This window comes from Idiotropiscis lumnitzeri, chromosome 6, assembly GCF_059441095.1.
Source record: "Idiotropiscis lumnitzeri isolate Australia: NSW breed Sydney's pygmy pipehorse chromosome 6, RoL_Ilum_1.0, whole genome shotgun sequence".
Classification (NCBI taxonomy): Eukaryota; Metazoa; Chordata; class Actinopteri; order Syngnathiformes; family Syngnathidae; genus Idiotropiscis; species Idiotropiscis lumnitzeri.
In genome coordinates this window covers 4,089,698-4,111,008 of record NC_142396.1, presented here as the reverse complement: position 1 = coordinate 4,111,008, position 21,311 = coordinate 4,089,698, and the positions used below count along the sequence as shown (strand labels likewise).

At 39.7% G+C, this 21,311-nt stretch overlaps 1 protein-coding gene across 3 annotated transcripts in view; it reads right to left on the bottom strand.

Moving 5' to 3' along the window:
* LOC148334625 (alpha-1,3-mannosyl-glycoprotein 4-beta-N-acetylglucosaminyltransferase C-like) overlaps nt 1-21,311 on the bottom strand; it is an 84,329-nt gene that overhangs the window by 62,377 nt on the left and 641 nt on the right. For 2 of the 3 annotated variants that reach the window (XM_088298046.1, XM_088298045.1), the window contains exon 2: nt 7,990-8,390. The exons of the other annotated variant lie outside the window; for it this stretch is intronic. The gene's annotated coding sequence lies outside the window, so the exon portion shown is untranslated. The remainder of the gene's footprint in view (nt 1-7,989; nt 8,391-21,311) is intronic. 3 annotated transcript variants of the gene reach the window in all.

Sequence of the window (21,311 nt, the reverse complement as noted above, 5' to 3'; positions counted from 1 at the left end):
TCGTGATACATAATTGAAAGGCTGTCGGAGTTTCACACTTCAAGCCAAACACAAATGTTTTTCTATTCCGCAACAAAAATGTTTATCTGCCAGAGAAACAGAAAACCCGCTGTTAGCTTCGATGTGTATTTGCTGCCACACAATAAACTGGGAAATGTTCAAATTGGATTAAGTGCTAGGGGAACTTGTTCCCAGCTCACTGCGCACACCGGCTGCAAATTAGCATCACAAAGAGAAGAACATTAGCGCCGCACGCCTCCCGCTCTCGCTCACTTCCTGTACGGCCTCAACTGAAGGCAATGCCACTCGACCTTCAAAATCTGCGGGATGCTTATTAGCATCGGACGGCAGACATTTACACTGCACTAAGCAGGGAAGCCGTAGTTAGCATGTATGCCTCACAATTCGGAGCTTTGGGGTTCAAATCTCGCTTGGAAGTTTACGTCTGGCTTCCAACCACATTCCAAAAACATGCATGTTGCCCCGAGATGTCAATGTGACTCCCACTGACTAGCGATCAGTCCGTTATTTGCAGAGCTGGGCACTTGATCCTTTTTTTTTGATACAAGTGTCTCTGCAGTGTCGCCAACTTAGCAACATTTTTGCTATATTAGCGACTTTTACGAACGATCCAGTAGCTATAAAAACCCCAAAAAAGAGACCTGCAACAATGACAGCAGTGGTCTTAGCGATGTTCATATATCTCGATGTACCCAGTGATTAGCTGGCGACCAGTCCTGGGTAATAAACGCCACCACCTTCCCAAAGACAATTGAGACGGACCCCAATGAGCACAAGCGAAATGGAAATTGGGCAGATGCATGTTTACAAAGTCAAAACCACGAATGATGCACAAGTTGTCTTTGATGTTTAGAAAAATAAGTATGTTGGATACATTGAAGATTTTAATTGTCTTTGATATTCACGCCAAAAAAAGTGCAAAGGTCATTGAGGATTAAAAAACACCTTTGACGTTTATAAAAGGCTAATTGATGATTTGTCTTTATACTCTAAACACTCTTTGATGTTTAAAAAAATAACTTGCATCAGATTCATGGAGGTCTTGAAAGTCTCTTTGATGTTTACAAAGACGTTAACGCAGACGCCAATTCTTTATCACCGCGCGGGCACTTTGAACCCGTTCCGTTAACCCGATAACATTGTTTAATCGGTGTGCGCATGCCCGCGTGTCCATGCCGGATTATTCGTCGTAATGTAACGCGCACGCCTATAGCGAGCAACGGTAATCCTCACGTATTAAATCAATTTTCCACGTGGGCTCAGGGAGCCTGGAGGAAGACGAGTCACAAAAGTGATCGGGAAAATAAGCCGTGGGAACAAAACAACGACAACCGCAAATCCAAAATCATTAGCATATTCATATTAGCATCAAACACAACTTGTTAGGTTCGTTGAAGACGACATTGTCTTGGATGTTTAAAAAAAATGTAAATGAGGGTCATTGAATTATAAATGTGTTTGTTTAAATGCATTTATAAAAACAAGTAAATTAGACTATAAAATTGACTTTGTTGCTTCAAAAAAAACAATTAAAACTTGGATTTGTTTGATTGAAGACTAAATTGTCCTCGATGTTTACAACACTCATTTGAGGATCAAGCTGTCTTTGACGCTTACAAAAAGCACTAAAGTGAATGTTGCGTATTAAATTGTCTTCAATGTTTAAAAAAAAAAAAAATTGCAGCCGATAGCGTCACAGGAGAAGGGCTTGCGTTCACATTAACATCAACGTTGGGTTCTAAACTGTCTTTGATTTTTATAAAATCATGCAAATTGGCTTCGTTAAACCATATAACTTGTTTGAAGTTTACAAAAAGGTTGCCTTGGCTTCATTAAAGTTCTAAAAAATTGATATTTGCAAAAAAACAAAAAAAAAAACAGCATAAGTTTTGCTGCAGTCCAAATGGTTCTCGATTGATAAACTATGTACAGCACACACGGGAGACGAAATAGTCATTAAAAATACATTTTGCATTTCGACTAGGTTTATCAAAAAATAAAACAATAAAGTTCATTTTTCAGAATACATTTCTCAATGCATGTTCAAGCAATCCACTTTTCAACAACAAAGTGAACAATAAATCACATACTGTGATTTTTTTTTTTTCCCAACGTGAAGATCTCAAAACAGCTGAATAGCTAGGCACTAAGCGCGAAACCTCATTTTGTGCATTTTTTAACCACAAAAATCCACTCACACCATTTTTTTTTATAGTATTCAGGTGCTATGTTTGTCCCGCGTGTCATTCCATATCCACAAAAAAAAAATTTGGATCAGTATAAGACCTGGTGCAAGTGCAACTAATCCACATCTGCCATCTAGTGGTGAATAGTGATATTACAACTTAAATATATACAGTGGGACGCCACAACTAATTTGGGGGATAGAGACCCGAACGGCCCACGCATCGTGAAAATCCATGTGAAATTGATGTCCATTTTTTTTCCCACCCCAAACCTTAGAACAAAAGATGCTGAACCTCGAATATAAATTTTCCACAGCACACAACGAACGCTAACAGCATTTAGCACATAAAAAAAAATAGGGCTTAATTACACATAATGAAGAGTTGAAGAGGCTGTAAAGAGTAACGCAGGCATCATCTGCACTAAAACAATCGAGCGCACTTTCAGAAAAAAAAAAAAAAAAAAAGACCCGCCGCCAGCCGCTGACCAAACCTGACCCACTTCTGGCTGATTTATGCTTCACGGGCCCTCAGCAGACACAGTTTTGTTCTACTGGGGTCATAAATCTCAGGCTCCTCAGCGCCCATCAGCTGACCAGACAGACCCTCACCTCTAACCCTCCCGTCAACCGCCACCCCCCCGCCCCCAACACCACCTCCACTTCTTCTCAGGGCTCACCTAAGCCACATCGTGGCCACTTCATGAGCCCGAGCAGACAATGCCGTCAAATGCAGCCAAGTAGGCGGGCACGAAGGAGTTTACCCATTTGTAAACACTCCCTGAGGAAGGATTTGTACTCGTTTTCTTCATAAAACAAACCGGTAAGGTGGTAATAAAAATACGGCTAATTACATTGAATAATAGAAAGCATTTGTGGTGAATATTTTTAGGTGAGGCTCATTGAAATAAATTCAATTAAATGACACTACTTCACATTTGCCCCAAAAATTATTTCATCAAATAGTTGCACAAAATAAAATCATCGGGACTTTTTTTTTTGTATGTATTCTTAAAATCTATTCATTTTGGGGAACCACTTGACAAAATAAAATTGAGTAAACTCATAAGATTTTTGTTGGTATATGTTATTTAAAAATATATGTTATTTAAAAAATTTGGAACAATTTAATTGCATGGAAGTAAATTTTCTTTGATACTGACGAAAACACACGTTAAGTGCATAAAGATCGGAAATTCTCTTAGATATCGCCAAAATAAAGACGGCAACCTTTGAAGATTCAACCGTCTGCGATGTGACCATATGAATTATTACATTGGCTTCGTTGAACATTAAATGTTTTTTCAGGTTTACTAAAAACATGCACGTCGTGAGCGCCATTTAAAGTTAACGTTTTCAAAAATGTAACATGAGCTTTATAAAAGACCGTGAATTCTTCTTAAGACGCATTGAACAGTCAAAATTGCATTTGTTGTTTACTGATAAAAGCACTAAATTGTCCTTGATGTTAAAAAAAAAAAAAAGGAAAGTTGCTTGATCATCATCACCGTCCTATATTTGCAAACATCACGAAAAAAAAAACCATCCAGAACTGGACGGGACCGCTTGATGGAAATCCAAAGGGCCACCCAGTGAACAACAGAACCTCCCCCAAGCTTCGAGTTGGCGCACGATGACGAGAAGTGTCAGGCTAAGCTAATTAGACTTGCGGGTGACAGAAGCGGGACACGACTCCATAATTCATGAGCGCCATTGATGTGGCGACGGCATGCAGATGCCCACCTGAGGAAAGCGGACGACTTGCGGTTTGAAGAGACGGGCCGCGGGACCTTATCCCATCATCTCTGCCATTTATTGATCGAGGCGCTGTGGCGGCGGCTTCAAACGGGTGGCAGGTAGAAAGCGGGGCAGCGAGGAGAACTGCCTAAACGGAAGCGACAGGCCGTCTGAAGTGTTTGTTCATCAGTTAGCGGAATGTAAAACTCTCGTTTCAATGCTTTGGAGGCGCTTGTGAACAATGTTATTGAGTTACGGAAACTCAGCGACACAAACGGTTCTTGGAGGTAGTTTAAAAACAGCACCTAGCCCAACTTATAAGAGTACAGACAAAATGGCGGAAGCTGCCTGACTCTTCGGCGTTAATAAAAAAAAAAAAAATTTAAATTGTACGTTAGCGTCATTTAGGAATAGATCATCCTTGTGTTCAAAAACGTGTACCGTCGGATCTTAGAAGATTTTGAAGTGTCTTTGATGTTTTCAAAAACAACATTTTATTGAAGACTAATTTAAATTGTCTTGAACATTTCCAAGTCGATATATTGTGTTAGTTAAAGACAAGACGGTAACTACACTCGAAATTAATTGCATTTGATGTTATCAAAAACACATCGGCGGGTTCCTTCGTAACGAATTTGGCGTTAGAATTAAAAAAAAACAAAAAACGTTAGCTTCATCAAAGAATTGCCCTTGAAGGGTAAAAAAAAAATAATGATGCTGGCATCAGTTAATGACAAAACTGACTGACTTTGGCGTTGTAGGGAAGATTAAGTTGTCTTTGATATTTTTAAACGCTTCAGAGACCCTAAATTGTCTTTGATGTTCACAAAAAAGATGTAAGCTGGTCAAAACAACATTGTATACACAATACAATCGGTGCATGGAGTGTTTGGAATTGTCTGATGGTTTCAAACACATGAAAATTTAATTGGTCTTTGTTTTAAAAAAATAAACACTGTTGGCATCAAAGAGTCCTATTTCTCTTTGACGTTTACAAAACCACGCACAATGTTCAAACAAATATTAGTGTTGTTGAAGCTTCAAAATCATCCTCGACTCTTTCGAAAACAAAATGTTAGCGTCAAAGACCTGAAAATGTCTTTGACGCTCACAAAAAAAAACATCTTCACACAGCTTTATAAAAGAATACAAATATATTAATTTCCAACAACACTCGCTTCATTGAGCATTACAACAATATATATGTCTTTGAAAAACCTCAGTATTTAGAAAATAAAACATTAACAAGGTTTATTCATTTAATCTTTTTCAAGTGCAGTGGGCCGGATTAAAACGTTTAACGGACCGCATGTGGCCCCCGGGCCGCAGTTTGCCCACACCTGATCAAAATTGTCGGAATGTTTCCTAAAACGTGTATAGTACGCTCGGTTGAAGGGTATACGTGAGGGGCATCAGCAGCGTTTATTGGGTTGCGTGGGTGGAGTGAGTCATCGGGACCTTTATGACCTCCACGAGCGCAGATAACCGACACTGGGAAAGAAAAACGTTGGGTGCCGGGGGGTGGGATCAAGAGGCGCCACAACCATTATTGCTAACATTTGTCTAACCTTTCACGGAAGATTCTTGGAAAAGGACAACAACTGGGATACAGTCGACAGATAGACGGAAAGAAAAGTCGATATAGACAAGGTCGGTTAAATAAGTTGCAGTTAAAGAATCAAAATAAAACATCCATAAAACGTTATGTCATTTCAATTAAAATCGTGAATGAAAGACTTGCAGAGTACGAGAACCAAAAAGATGCCGTTTGTTTTCCTCAAATGAGTAGATAACAAAAAAAACAGGTAATTAAAGATGCATACAACAAAATTAATTAATTAACTATTAAATACCTGTGGCTAATTAAAGATAACTGAAATGTCTTGTCCCTGCACCACACGATTGGATAGCAAATGGACTTAATTACAGAGAGTGGGGAGTGCAAGTGTAATATGTGCAAGCCCAAAAAAAAAAAAAAAAAGTTAAAAAATGAATCGACTTTTATCCCCATTTCAGACACTGAAGAATTTGAATATTAATCCGAGTGTCTTCGCACTTACTCCATATTTATGTTCATAACTTTTGAAGCTGCACGCTGCATTTTAATTGACCCCGGTCCTTGCATCAAGGAGTGTTTAACCGAATTTACAGCATTAGAGTAAGAAATCCTGTTGATTCCCAGCCTTATGCCCTCGTGATCATTTAAACAAGAATGCTGCCCATGTTGAATGAGCACAATCAACCGCTTGCGTTTAGGCACAATACTTCTTTTCTTTCCAGGAATTTTATTATCTGAGAGGCTTGACATAGATGAGTTCAAATGTCGTAGATATTTTTAGATTGGTGCTGACTAACAGACATCCGGCATTTCTTCTTCTTGAGAACACACAAATGAAAGAAAGGAGGGGGGGTGCTCTTTCTGGTAACAAGCTGGGGCTCCGAGACGCTCTTTCCACCTCTGGTGACCTCTAGTGGGTCGGCAGCGGGAAGTAATGAGCCACTGTTTGGTTGGGGGATGGAGGGGGATTTTATTTAATTTTATCTTTTTAGTGGGGGGTGGGGGGGGTGACGTCAGTGGCATAAACCCAAACGTGACGCAATTGCTGTCGCTTTGCGAAGGAGGAAGCCTGACCTTGTCCAAGTGTGACTGCTTTTCATGTGATTAAAACACATAACAACAGTGTGTGATTTAAGAAGAGAAAGGACAGAGAGAGCCGACAGCTCCAGAAAGTCACACACAAGTGAACAAAATAAATGCTCCAAAGACAAAAAATGCAGAGTTTTGATTAACAGGGCACCGTTTGGAATATTTTGACCCGCAATTAGCGGAAAAAGGACAAGGAATGTGGCAGCAATGGGAACACACTTAATTACAAGAATTTTTCTTGATGGAAGCGGCGCTTTTTTCTAGACAGGGCACCTATCCAATATTTTAGAGGTGCTGCCACACACAGCAGAAAAAAGGAGTGAGGGAGTCGGCAGGGACAAGAAGTCATTCAGAAGCACACTGCAAGAGTTTTGCAAAGATCGGCTTCGATTGACAGGGCACTGTTTCTCAAATTTGTCAAGTCGCATATGAACAAATCGCAGAAAAATGACTGGGAGAGTAGGCAGCAAGAGAGAATATGAATAATGCATACTTCTATTTTATGCATGTATATTTTGATTCCTTGATGTATTTAAATATAATTATTTCTCTTTCATCTTTTTCGTCAGCTCAGCCATCGATAGAAACTAAAGCCATCTGCAGAAATAAGTATTGAATTCCATTGATAGTGATAACTAAAACCCATTCATAAGATTCACTAAAGTAATCACAAGTAAAAAGCAACCGATAGTAATAAGTAGGGATTGGCCAATACAATACCAAGTATTGTATCGGGTAAATAACTTTTTTTTAAATTTTATATGGAATTTGTCATCAAATCAGTCCTGACGGTGACAAATTCCTTGGGTGTTTTACATACTTGGCTAATAAGATGATTCTGATATCAGAAGTTCACTGGTATCAGTACTTGGTATCAGTGATCGTTCAAAGAGTGGGATCGGTCTGAAAAAAGTGGTAGCAAACATCCCTAAAATCATCCATACTTCAAAAGAAAAACCTTCCATAGTCCGAAGTAAAGCCATCCATTGTAATAAGTAAACCCACAAAAAGTCTCATATTAAAAACCTTCCAGTCATGAGTAAAGCCATCCATAATAAGTAAAGCCATCCAAAGTAATAAGTAAAACAATCTGTTGTAACAACTGAAGACATTCAAATAAATAACTCAAGCCATTAATAGTAATAAGGAAACCCATTAAGTAAATTCATATAGTATTGAGTAAATCCATTAATATTTAAACAAAGTCAATAGCAATAAGTAACGCTATCATTTGTCACAATTGTAATCATTCAATCCATCCATAAAATAACTAAAGTCATTCAAAATCCATTAAAAATAAGAAGCCATCAATGATAGAAAGTAAAGTCACAAAGTCAAGCTGATTGACTTGCACGTCCACGCTCACTTCCCGACGTGCGCGCGCGCCCGCGTCACTCACCTCCTCGTCAGCACACGCCGATGCCCGCCGCCAGAATGCCGGGACTGAGGTAGCACAGCACCGGGAGACGCCGCCACGAAGCACCGAGCGGCCGGCGGTGCAGCCAAGGCGGGCTCCGATCGCCAACGTTCGCGCAGACGTTGCCGCCTCCTCCTCCACTCCTGCCGACCTCGGTGCACTTTTATTTTCTTTCTTTTATTTATTTTGGAAAGAATTGTCTTCGCCGTTCGAACTGCTGCCGTACCCCAGAGGTGCCATCGGTCCCGATTGTGAGCGCCGTCTGCCGCTGCTCTCTCGGTGCAGGATTCTCGCGGAGACGCTCGGGAGGGGCGGTGCGAGAGAGAAGCAGATTGGAGGAAGAAGTGGAAAGCTCGCTCCAGCTGTGTGCACGCTGGACACACCTGTCGGGAATCACGCGCACACTCACTTATTTAACATCAACGATAATAAGACTTCGTAAGCGTCAGAATGTTTTTTGGTGGGGCGGATCGGAAAGAAGCAAAAAACGATCAGTTGTCTCAAATTCAAGAAATTGCTTGAGAAGCTGATCATTTTTGCAGTTGTGTGTTCATTTTTCCACAGAGAGCAACGTCGGAAAGTCTGAGCCATTGTTTGGGCGTCCGGGGGCGTGTTTGGACGATTCAAGAAGTTTTAGAATATAATGTGACAAAATGATATAAATCAAGTGTAAATTTGAATAACATATACATTCATATTTCGTTATCATGTGAACCCGGTCCAGAAGTATATTTTTGACTATTGCATAATTCCATCCATTATCCAAGCCGCTTATCCTCGCGAGGGTGCTGGAGTCTCGGGGCACAAAAGACGAACAACTATCCGCTCTCACGCTCACACTTAGGGACAATTTGGGGTGTGCCTGCATGTTTTTGGAACGTGGGAAAAAAAACGGAATACCCGGAGAAAAGCCACGCAGGCACAGTGAGAACTTGCAAACGCCACACAGGAAGGTCGGAGCCGAACTCACAACCTCTGCACTGAGAGGCCATCCTTCTAACCAGTCGGCGACCATGCCACCCTCACATAATTCTTTGTACATAAATAATCTACCAGTGTAATCTTTTTATATGTGAGTGAAGGTGTAGGACTAGATAATTATTGTTCTTCTTCCTCAACTAACACCTCATAGCTCAATAAGGTAAGAAAATTGTGAGAAACTTTTTACTTGTTATTTGTCTGCTCATGACCATACGACATGATGATAACGCTCATCTACATAACAATTAGCAAGTGACTATTAATGCAGAGAACCTTTTTTTTTTTTTTAAACCCAGCATTATTCTCCATAATATTTGCATAGAGAAACACTGATTAACAGCGGCATGTTGCGTTTGGCATCAACACACGGAAATTATCTCACCTGTCTTGCGCATTAAAATGCTGATTGCATTATTTAAAACGCCAGCTGGTAATTATTCCCATTCTGTGCTTTACTTTCAAATAATGTCATTCAGCCTTGACGAGCGATGACAGGCGCTAATGGAAAATCGTTCTGTTTATGTGTGTAGAACAACCGCTCATTGGAATAATACATACTTTCACTTCTAAAATAATAATAATAATGATAATGGGAAGTCTATTCAATCCGGGAAAAAAAACACGTGTGGTGCAAACTGCCAGTTGTCTTGCTAGCCACTAGCACGCTAAGCTAACGTAGAAGTCGACCTCATCATTCAAAGATTTCTATCAAAAAGATCCCAATGCCCCACACCAGTAAGTCAGAAACTTTGAATTGAACTATTCTTATCATTTTTTATTAGTTTCTTTGAAAATAAATGATTATATCCCCATCATGTTTTGACATTAAAAAAGTGTACACTAAGGTTTATTGTCATGCGTTAGCAGAAGCCTTACGTTAGATTTTCTTTGTTTTTTTTCTGCAATAGAGCCTGACAAGAAGAAGGTGAAAGTTAACAGTGGCAAGCAAGATACTTTGTATTCTCGATGTCTGCTCATCTGCGAGTCAACATGGCCTGGCATCATCTGGTATGGCCTACACTGCCAGTGACAATGAAACGTACACACAGTGAAATATTTCAAGACGCCGCGTCGTTGACTCTGTCCCAGAGGCAGTTAAAAAAAAAAAAAAAAAGCCTGTAAAACGTTATGGCTTGAGCGGAACGTGAGAAGGAAACACAAAAAATGGAAGCAAAAGAGAAGGCTTATTAAAGTCATAAAAAGTCATGTAGAAATCCTCAAACATCACAGCACAAGGCTGGAAAGTTTGCAGAAGTTTGCATCACAGCTTCTGTCACCTTCAGCGAAATACTCTTCAAAATAGTTTTAAACCAAAGATTTTTTTTAAGAGGTAAATGCGTTTTACGTCAGTTGTTGACGGTCGTAGAAGCGGAGGCTAGCACGAGATACTAGCATGGAGAGTTGGACCCGGAAGCTAGTGTAAGAAGCTAGCGTAAGAAGCTAGCGTGAGAAGCTAGCGTGAGAAGCTAGCGTAGGAAGCTAGCGTAGGAAGGTAGCGTAGGAAGCTAGTGTAAAAAGCTAGCGTAGGAAGCTAGCGTAAGAAGCTAGCGTGAGAAGCTAGCGTGAGAAGCTAGCGTAGGAAGCTAGCGTAAGAAGGTAGCGTAGGAAGCTAGTGTAAAAAGCTAGCGTAGGAAGCTAGCGTAAGAAGCTAGCGTAGGAAGCTAGCATAGCCGCATCACTTAATGCTATTTCACACAGAAACGCAAATCTGATTTGTTATGTTTTGTTTTTATTTGCCTTTTATTCAATGAAAATAACTAAGATTTATTTTTGTAAAAATATTACTTTATTGTCACGTTGCCGCACCTTTTATCTTTAAAGAAATGACACTTTTTCTTTTCAAGATACAACTTAAGCCTATTTTCCTAAATGTGGATAATTTTAGTAAAAACTTAGTCATGTAATATAATAAATTGTCGGGAAAATTATTTTCAGGTTTTTTTTCAAATATATTCATCTTGACGTTTATAATTTTACATTTTCTAGCAGTAAAAAAAATACAAATTCATTCACGTAATACTCCGACTTTTCGATAAAATGAATTGGAGCTGTCCACGTAATAACTCCCTCTCTTTACATCAAGTTTCAAAATAGGGTTAATATTTTATAGTAGGATTTCAAAGTGGGTTTTCAAACTAGCGTTAGGTTTTCAAAGTAGGGATGGAAATTCGGGTTAAAGTTTCAAAGTAAGGCTTCAAACTGGGGTTAGGGTTTCAAAGTTGGGTCAAGGTTTCACAGTGGGGTTTCAAAAAAGAGTTCAATGTGACTTGGAGCAGTAAACATATTCACACTTCTCATTACACATTGCACAAACATAAGCATTGCAAAAAAAAAAAAAAAACCTCAAAGAAACGCGAAAGACATAGGCAGCATTCGTCTTTTGAGTCCGGCTGAACTGGGGTCTCGTGATGTGCTTTTCACGTTATGAAAAACAAAAGAAATTGTTATCAAGCATGCCCTTTTTGCGGTTAGCGGTCGGCGTACAAAAATCCTTCCCCGGAGGTAGCATCATTGTAGCAAAGCTGCGGTCAGAGGATAGCTCGCAGGCCCGCGAGAACGGCTTGAAAAAACCCAAAGTGACAATTAGCGGAGTGACGCATCTCCATGAGTCACACCTCGCCGTCAAATCACCAGCGCGCCACTAATATCCCAAAATAGCTCCGACAGCTTCGGCAACAACACAAGATTCAAAACGCAACATAATGCTTGCCAAAACGCAACGTTTTCTCACATTTCCGTTCCCTTGGATGGTGACATTAAAGGAATGTCATGCTGCACCCGTCACCACATTAAACGGGGATGTTGCCGTGCTTCCAAAAGAGAACTGGCCATAATCCCCGATTTCTTTCCAGTCTGCGTCATTGAACGCGAGAAAAATAGCGTTCTATAATAATAAACCTTGAAATAAATATATCCGTACAATGATTACATCATTAAATAGAATTAAACCATTTTTTGTCAGGTGTTCTCATTTGTACGCACTTTGCTACGTATTCTTTTGGCCACCTAATGCCAACTATTAATTATTCCTTGCAGAGGATAAAGAATACATGCCAGTCACAATTGTTATATCTTTCATTTTTTGTGTTGCTGCACGGTTGGCCTTCCCATATTCATTCCTTAAAGAGTCATAATATGTCTTATATTTATATTTTAGCATTAAGACAGCGGTAGTAGCAGTACCTAGCACAGAGAGCGTCAATAGATGATTGGATGACGCATCCCCAAAAGAACAGAAAGTTTTCTTAGATATAAATCCCAACGATGATAGCCCAGGGCTGTTTTCAGTATTTTGCAGCAAGTCATGACAGTCCATAGTATGCTGCTATGCATCTAAAACAAACAAGGACATTTTCTCTGATTTATTTCAACTTCTTGCATAGCTCAATGTTGCAAAAAAGGGCGATGACAAAGGGCCTTTTGTCAGAGTTACATCGCAATAGTCAGGAGAGTGCATGGTATGCTGCTTTGCATCCAAAACAAAAACAGAGCATTTGTTTTAATTTCTTTATACATCACAAAGAAGAAAATGACAAAGGGCTGTGGTCATTACACTGCAGTAGTCATCCCAGTTCGTAGTATTCTGATATATATCTAAAACAAATCAGGAATTAAGGCATAATGGGGTTTTTTTCTCTCTTTATAGCTTAATTGTCAGATGTAGTCAACATATCACTGCGGCGCCATTTGAACAACAACAATGACATTTTACTAATTGCGGCCTTTACCGTGCATTGGATGGATTACACTCATTCATCGGAAACAAATGTACACTGACGGACTAGCTAACAGCCATGCTCCTAATTGGGGAGGCTAATTAGTGTAACAAGGGTTGTCCTAATGAAGCAAATAACATTTATTGTCTGCTTTCCAATACTGAACTGTCAATCATCTTGGGATTTGTCTGACTTTTGCTGTACTGAAAAAAAAAAGACCTCAAATTAGTAACGTAATGTTCGTATTTTTCTGCCAACCAAAAGTAGCGTTAGTTTACTGCTAATATAAGTGCAGACAAAAGAGTTGGCCTTTTACAGAGGGCTAAAAGAGATGAACAACATTTCCCATTAGAAACAGAAGCAACATTTTGGTTAAAGACCTAACAGCAGGACAGAAGTATGTAGATGACCACATATTGCTGGTGTTTGTTTGTTTTAGCTAACGTACATTAACTAGGATTTAAGTTCGTAGCATAGCGTTAGCATTTTGATTAAAAAAATGTGACAAAAGGTGCACATTCAAATGGCTATACAGACAACTGCCTAGCTTTATTCTGTGCTATTTAAGTTTATACTTACATTGAAATTTGCAAATAGCCTCATTATTTTAGCTAGCTAATGGGCGGTAACTTGGTAGAACCAACAAATGGTGAAATTTGGAGGGCCGAGCTAGCCTCATTAGCTGCGCTGGCTAAAGTACCAACTAGGCCTCTACTCTGAAGCGTATTGTTAGCATTTTTGTTCACCAGAAAAGTAGCATATGATACAATAAAATACAATACAATACAACTTTCTTTATATAGCACATTTCAAAACAGCTGGAGCTGTAACAAAGCGGTTTCCTTATGCTGTAATATAAATTAGCGGGAAAATAGCACACCAATTAATGGCTAATATGAATACATTGCTTCTCTTTAATTGAATGGACATCAAGCGTATAAAAAAATGAACTGAAAATACACACCGGATATTTTCACTTGCCTTGCAACATGAACTGATGGTGGCCGGATATGTGAAGTTCACTAAAAAAAAAAAAAATGAACCCGTTTAGTGAGTAAAAAAACTTAACATGGCTTAAGATAACACTGCATCCAATTTTGCGACATTCCTGTGTGGTGGTTTGCTTTCCGAATATAGACAGCGATATTTGTCTTGACTCAATACTTGATATGCAGTGTTTTATATTTTTTTAAGTATTTATTTACTTATTAATTATTTTGGCCAGTGTTGTTTGGTGTCACTTAAGCGACTTAAGTGCGTGAAGGTGGCGCGATAGCAGCACAACACTCATCAGAATCGCCTCCGTCCCTATCCTGATGACAAATGTTTACGGCACTACATTAAGAGCAAATTACCTCTCCTTCTCGAGGCCGTGTCATCGTTCATCCGTGGGGGCTGCTGTCGTAAATTTGTTTGGCGACGCTTGGGCAGAAGGAATTAGGGGACATCTATCTTGTGGACGGGCGGTTGAAATGACAACTTGGCCTCCTGTAGGACACAAGTTGCATTGTGGACGGACGGATTGGTGTGTTTTGTTGTCGTGGTGGTTGCTGGCGAAGGCAGGCCCACCACTCGCGTCTCACCATGCCGTGACTTCCCGTGTGTAAGCGCAGATGACAGGCTTGTGAGGAGACGACTCAAAGAAAGTCCTCAGCGCTTTCCCTAAGCAAAGATTTACAACAGGCTTCAAACAAAATGCACACTAATCCCCACTGAATCTAATATTAGTCTTTTGGTTAGTTTTTCTTGTGCGTTGAGGATATGAACGAAGATAAATAAATTAAAGGTGACTTGTTTTTGCACCTCAACATGGTGAAAAACAAAACAAAAAAAAATAAAAAACGTTTTTATTGTCAAAATAATGGCAGATTTGGAAATTGCTCCTGGTGGCCTTTAATATAATGACGCACCTTGACCTCAAAATTTAAATTTTACTTTAATGATTTGACCTGTAAGTAACAATGATGCCACACAACCTACAAGGTAAAGCTTTGTGAGTTTTAAACTACAACTACATAATGACAGACCTGGAAACCACAAATCCAAGCCTTTATTATGACGTATGAGTTTGTCACTAATTGATTTTTGACCTTGTTACAAGTAAACGAGAAAATCTATCACCGTTCTTTACACAACTCTCCCTGATAGACCTTTTAATTTCGTTTTCTAAAGGTTGCAACATAATACTAATAAAACAGGAGCCTAAAAAAAAAAAAAAAAAAAAGCTAATTACATTTTTGAAAAAGCACCCACGAAAATCAGTACTTTAAATTAGGTAGTACATTTTGTAGGAAAAACAAGTCAGGGAACATTATTCTACAAGACGATAAGTAGTCTGCATAATGGATCAATGTAGACTCGTCAGATCTATTCCAAACCACTAGGTGGCAGTAATGTAAAAAAACAGACATTCTCAGTTTCTTCCTGAACATATTTAAATTTGTTTTTTTTTTTTTCTTCTGTGTAATCATAAGAACAAATAAACCAAGATGAAAACATAACCTTGGTCGCCATAATTAGGAGTAGGAATTGGGAGTCGCTCACATCTGCAAGTAATGAGTAACTCTCAAATCTTAACCTTCAAGTTTCAAGCAAGACCCAACTTAATATGACCCCAAAAAAAAAAAAAAAAAACAAGAAAGTCAAGTTGGGTCCTTACTACATGTCGAGCAGATTTAGTCTTGTTATTACTTTGGTTAAGCAAGTCACAAAGCAAGTCATTCCGTCTCACTTATTCCGGTTTTAGCCATTTTGCACCCGCTATCTGGAATTGTGTTTGCTGTGCAACACATTCGCTAGAGTCAAGCCACGGAACTTGAGCCGGTCACCTCTGGTAATTAACATTTTACAAACACGCCTTACTGAGAGGGAAAATGTTCAACAGGAGAGATTAGCATCTTTAACAACGTTTGGCCAAAGATTACTGCAGGCGCCTTCTGCCGCTAATCCTGCAAACAAAATTCCCCTCTGGTGGATCGCTGCTGCGGGACTGCGGCTCTTGATTTTTAAAGAGCAGCAGTGGGCCAACTTTTTGATTGGCGGGCCACAATGGGTTCTAAAATTTGACAGAGGGGCCGGACCAGGAGCAGATGGATGGAGTGTTTTAGTAACATCACCTCATCGGAGAAAGAAAAATACATTTAATCAGAATCTTTACGGAAGTCCAATGACTTGTAATCGGTCCCTTCAATGACTCTCGCAGTACTTGGGGAGAGCGGACGGGGGCGTGGCCATATTCCTCATTAAAAGAAGGCGTTTTTCAAGTTGCTATTTCTTTCCTAATTTCTACTGAATGAATGTCTAAAAAATCGAATTTCAGTTTCCTGATCAAATATATAAACAGATGTGTTCATGAAAAATGGGCCATCTAATATATCGGTTTTATTTTTCAGCAAAATGAAATGGTCAAATGTGGCTAATGAAGTGTCTATTCAGAATAAATCTGAACTTTTACCATACCGGCTACATAACGAATGAACAAGGTTGCAAATGACTCGACGGACTTTCTTTCGTGGCTAATCCCGCTCACTAAACCTCCCACTGGGGGAGCGCTGCTGCAGGATGGCCGCTTCCAAAGAAGAAGGATGAAGCTTGGAGGAATTAACAATGGCTTAACCTTTTTATGCACAAGACTTACCATAGGGAGGGTGGGAGCGACATTCGGGACGCCGCCGATAATTAGCCACTATCGTTCGGCACAGAAATGATGAGCCGAACGTGAGCGCCCTCCCATTGTGGTGACTTCATTTCAAACGTGTTGTCAACTACCTGGCTGTCCTTTCACAAGATAACGCTGAGGTTTTAATGAGGTGCGCCCCCCCCCCAAAAAAAAAAAAAAAAATCACTTTTTAATTACCGCTAGAGCCCATTTCTTCTTGTGTAGTCCAATAATGAGGCCATCCAGGAAATCAATTGAGTGCCCTGTGTAACAAGAGGGAGTAGCCACTTTATCCCCGCTCGCTGAAAAATGACCTCAGATCTCAAACGTTCGCATATTTTTGCTCAAAGGGCTTAATGGGCGCCGTGTAACGCTTTGGCAATGATGTCGCTTCCCGTTTGTTAATTTTTTGATATAGCCAATACGACTGTACAATTAAGAATTGTATTCTATTTTGGAGATGAACATGCTCGTATGATATTGAACTTGTCGTATGTTAACATGATTTGTACCTTTTTTTTTTTGACGAGGATTTCGGTTAGATACAAAAGCCAATTTCAGACGATTTCAGTCAAATTTTAATTCCGGTTGCATTTGGCCAAAAATACGTTGTATGATGTTGCCAATGAATCTCTCAGCAATCGCTGATATGATAGCAAAATTATTATTTTAGCTTTTCTACTCTTTGGATATGCTAAATGATGCAGAATAGCAGTTTGAACTGCACTTACTCAGGAACATCAGACTTGGACCAAATTCATTATCAGATTTGGGGGATTCACACTCATGGATGATCAGGCCGAAAGGCGGTCTCCGAGTTCACGGCAGTGATCTGTGATCAGCCTGGTCAACTTCACATGAGGTGCAAATGGAGAATTTATAAACATATTTTTCACACTTGAATCTGTTGCACCGACTCCAGCGGGTCCATTTCTGCTTCGGCCATCTAGACTTTGTGCCTCTCCTACATTGAAATTAAAGGGAATTGACTGCTTTGCTTGTTCAGGAATTTAGCCCGCTCTGTTCACTCCCTTAACGGCGCATACGCCCCTTTCTAACAGGCTACAAAAATACCAAAAGAAACAAAACTCCACCCATCCCTATGCACAGTTAGACTGCATTTTGTGCAAGACTTAAGCGTCCCGCTACAAAATTAGGGATCTTCAATTCTATTTTATTATGAATCAGCATTGAGTCATTTACATGTTTATTAAATGTTCAGGCATTGTTTCATTTATTCCCTAATTTTCAGAGAGCCATTTTTGTAAACACGGCCTCATGGTCAGATGAAGGTTGCGCTAAAAGCACATAAAAACGTAATAATACATTATTAAAGCAGCCTTTTGGTGTATGTAATTCATCCCTTTTTAAACTTCAAATGTTTTTTGCCTACGGATAAATTCAGTTCGCCTTCATTCCTTATTGAAATAAAAATGAAAAGTGTGCTTGTGATCCCAAAATAATCCCCCCGCATGTGTCTTTGTTTGCCCCGCGTCGAAAACAATGCGGCCCAGGGGATGCGGCTCGTATTTTATGCATTCGCACGACGACTATGACGACAACGCTGCTGCTGCTTCTGTGGCTCCTCCGCGCCAACCCTTCCACAATGCAACCCAGGGACTGACGGCAATAAGTCCGACAATGTCCCCTGAGCCGCAATAATAAGAAGGCATAGGACGTGCACAATATGCTTTTAAAAAATGGCGGATAAACATAGTACAAGAATCATCGGCTCAATTAACAAGTATGAATACAGAGTGGCAGCTCGTACTGCGTGATTATAATGCACTTGGCCTACATATATTTTATTGTTTAAGATCTCGTAATAAGTTAAAATTTTGCAAGGTACGAGTTGGAAATGTCATTCAAATTTGTGACTGTACAGAGTGTTCCCGATCCTTTGATCTGTTTTTGCTCACCTCATATATGATAGCAGTTTGAACGCTGATTTTTTTCTCTCCAAAATTCTCATCAAATTATGAATTTTAGAAACCGGGATGTGTCGGACTACTCCAAAGTTAGAAAATAATCCAAAATATGCTAGAGAATTTTAGCCTTTGATCGCTGTTTGAACTCATTTGATCTCCTGCGATAGTTTAACCAACCCATTGGAACATTGATTTTTTATTTTTTTTTTTTAATCAAAATTCTTGGTCAAATTCAAAAGTGTATTTTACCCAAATACATTTTCTGATTTAACATTTGCGAGATACTAACATCGTAGCAGTTGAACTGCTTTGACCTCTCGCGTTTTGCTAACATCTTGCACAACAGCAGTTTGAACGCCGCAGTAGATTTTACTTTTTAGCAAATGTTATGTTCAAATTCCAAATTGCACAAACTCAAAGGCGTCAACCTTGCCCCAAAGACATTAGATGTTAACATTTGTTCTTGTTGTCATATGCCAGCATAATAATAAGTGTCGCAAAAAAAAAAGAAAAGAAAAGCACACTGAACTGAGCTCGGGTGAGGTTGAAATAAAAAGACAAGCGTTAGTGTGATTCACCTCAGCCAAGTGTGTGAAAAAGAAAAACAATACAGCGCTGCCAGAAAGAATGAATCAACGCGAAAAAGTGGCCTCTAAACAGCAAATAAATCAATAGTCAAATGTCATTTGATGCCAAGCTGAGCCTTTTACCGTCTCTGGGAGTCCCATCGGATTTTCCGCTTTCACCGGCGGAGCCAAACGTTTATTGAATGTCACTCAATGAGACTAAAGCATATTCTATGTCGTGTCATCACCGCATTGATTTTTTATTATTTTTTTTTTTGAGCCGTGATGCGGAAAAGGCATGCGTTTCGGTCCACGTTAAAGTTTAGCGCCTGACATCGGTCGCATCAATCTTTTGTCCACGGACTCAAATGAGCAATTTGAAACACTAGGGGACCGGGAAGCGTCGCTAACGTGTGCCGCTAGCTGCTCTCTCTTTTTGTCATTGATGACCTTTAGCGTCGACACGCTAATGCTAGTCTGTAAATTGACGGTGTTCAATAGCACCAAAACTTAATGGTGACCAATATCCTGGGTAAAATGACCAGTTTGTATCAGTTGGCCTTAATATGATTATAGATTGGTAGTTTTGATTGGTGGGCCACAATGGGTTCTAAAATTTGACAGAGGGGGCGGACCAGGAGTGGATGGATGGAGTGTTTTGGTAACCTCACCTCATCAGAGAAAAAAAAAATACATTTAATTTAAAATGAAAATGAACAAAAGCATTACAACAAAATATCTGGGTTTGACACACCATCGTATTTTGAAAATAAAACATGAACAAGGTTTATTCGTTTAATTTTTTTCAAGTTCGGTGGGCCGGATTAAAACATTAAACGGGCCGCATGTGGCCCCCGGGCCGTAGATTGTCCACACCTGCTCTAAATTGTCCCACGGTGTGATGGTTGTTCGTCTATGTGTGTCCTACGATTGGCTGGCAACCAGTTCAGGGTGTACCCCGCCTACTGCCCAAAGCCAGTGAGGAGAAGCGATACAGATATTGGATGGATGGATGGAATTTGATTGAGAAAACTTCAAGGTAGAATCGCTGTCTTGCATATAACGTTAAAAAGTCACTGCAGATAATAGGATAAAATAAAATCTTGTATTTGGGTCAAGAATGCCTCCCCTTAAATTTGTACAATGCAAAATTCAAACCAAATATTTGGGAAACAATCCACTTGTAGTGCACCACAGCAGTTAACGACTGAATAATTCTCCACGTGAATAATGTTTTACCCAATCCTTAATATACACACAGAGAAGACATCTTTCCACTCAGCTAATAGCCGTCATCATTCCGCCATTACTCGCCGCGCCAGACGCTAGCAAAGCTCATGAATATGTATGGCACGACTCAGCACGTCGTTAGTCAGAAGAAAATGATGTTGTCAGACACGACGGCGACAACAACAACGATGATGATGATGATGATGATGCGGCGATGAAAACGAGGGCGTCGTAATTAAGACGACAATAGCCCGTGGTCGCGTTGACGACCCTCGCAGACGTCTGTTCAACGCAATTCGCCGCTTTCAAGCATGCACGACGTCTCCAATTTGGGCAAATTCATCATCCAAATGCTGAAGTGCGAGATAAAAACGACATTTGATCGTCTCATACAATATGTTTTCATTTTCTTTTGGATTTTTCTACATTTTTAATTACTTTCATTTTATTGTTAGAGACAAAATCTCTCCAAATGTACTCCTGCCAGATTAAAACCATTTATTTGTTGCTTTCAGTTTTGTGCTCCATTGTTCTGGTTGTCTTCTACATCATAAATAAATAAATAAAAAATAAGACTGTCATATACTTCCTATCATTGCAACAGATAAGCAGTGACAGTTTGATGCGAACAAGGGTTGTCAGAATGTAAAAGTTACAACACAGTACATGTGGATTCTTTTTATTTTTTTTATCCATCTATAGAAAATTTAAAAAAGCAGTGCACAGTCTCTGTAAACATAGTTTATGTAACGTTCAAATCCACGGATCCGAGGCACAACAAAGCAGACTTAGGCAGTGATGGATGGGCCTCGTGGAGTGATGACGGCAAGCCAGGGGCCATGTTTGCGACTGCAACGACCTCAAGGTCACCGCCATCACAAAAAAAAATAATAATAAATTTTTTTTTTTAAATGTCGCGACAACCAAAAAGTCTGTTTGTTTTCTCAGTTTTCTTCCTCTGCACAAAAGAGCAGAAAAGTGCTAATTAACCTCAGAGGAAGTCATTAAAAAGTCGGCGAGGGGGCGAGATGTATCACACGGAAAGTCATTGTTGACATTTTTGGCTGTGTTGTTGTTAAGTAAACTGATATACGGCAACTTTATTTGACGAGGGCACTCAAAATAACGTGGAGATATGCTATGTTGTCACTTCGTTATAGCTGCTCCCCAAGAATCTAAAATCTATTGATTAAAGTCTTTTGTCATGTTGCTGTGTTGAAAAACA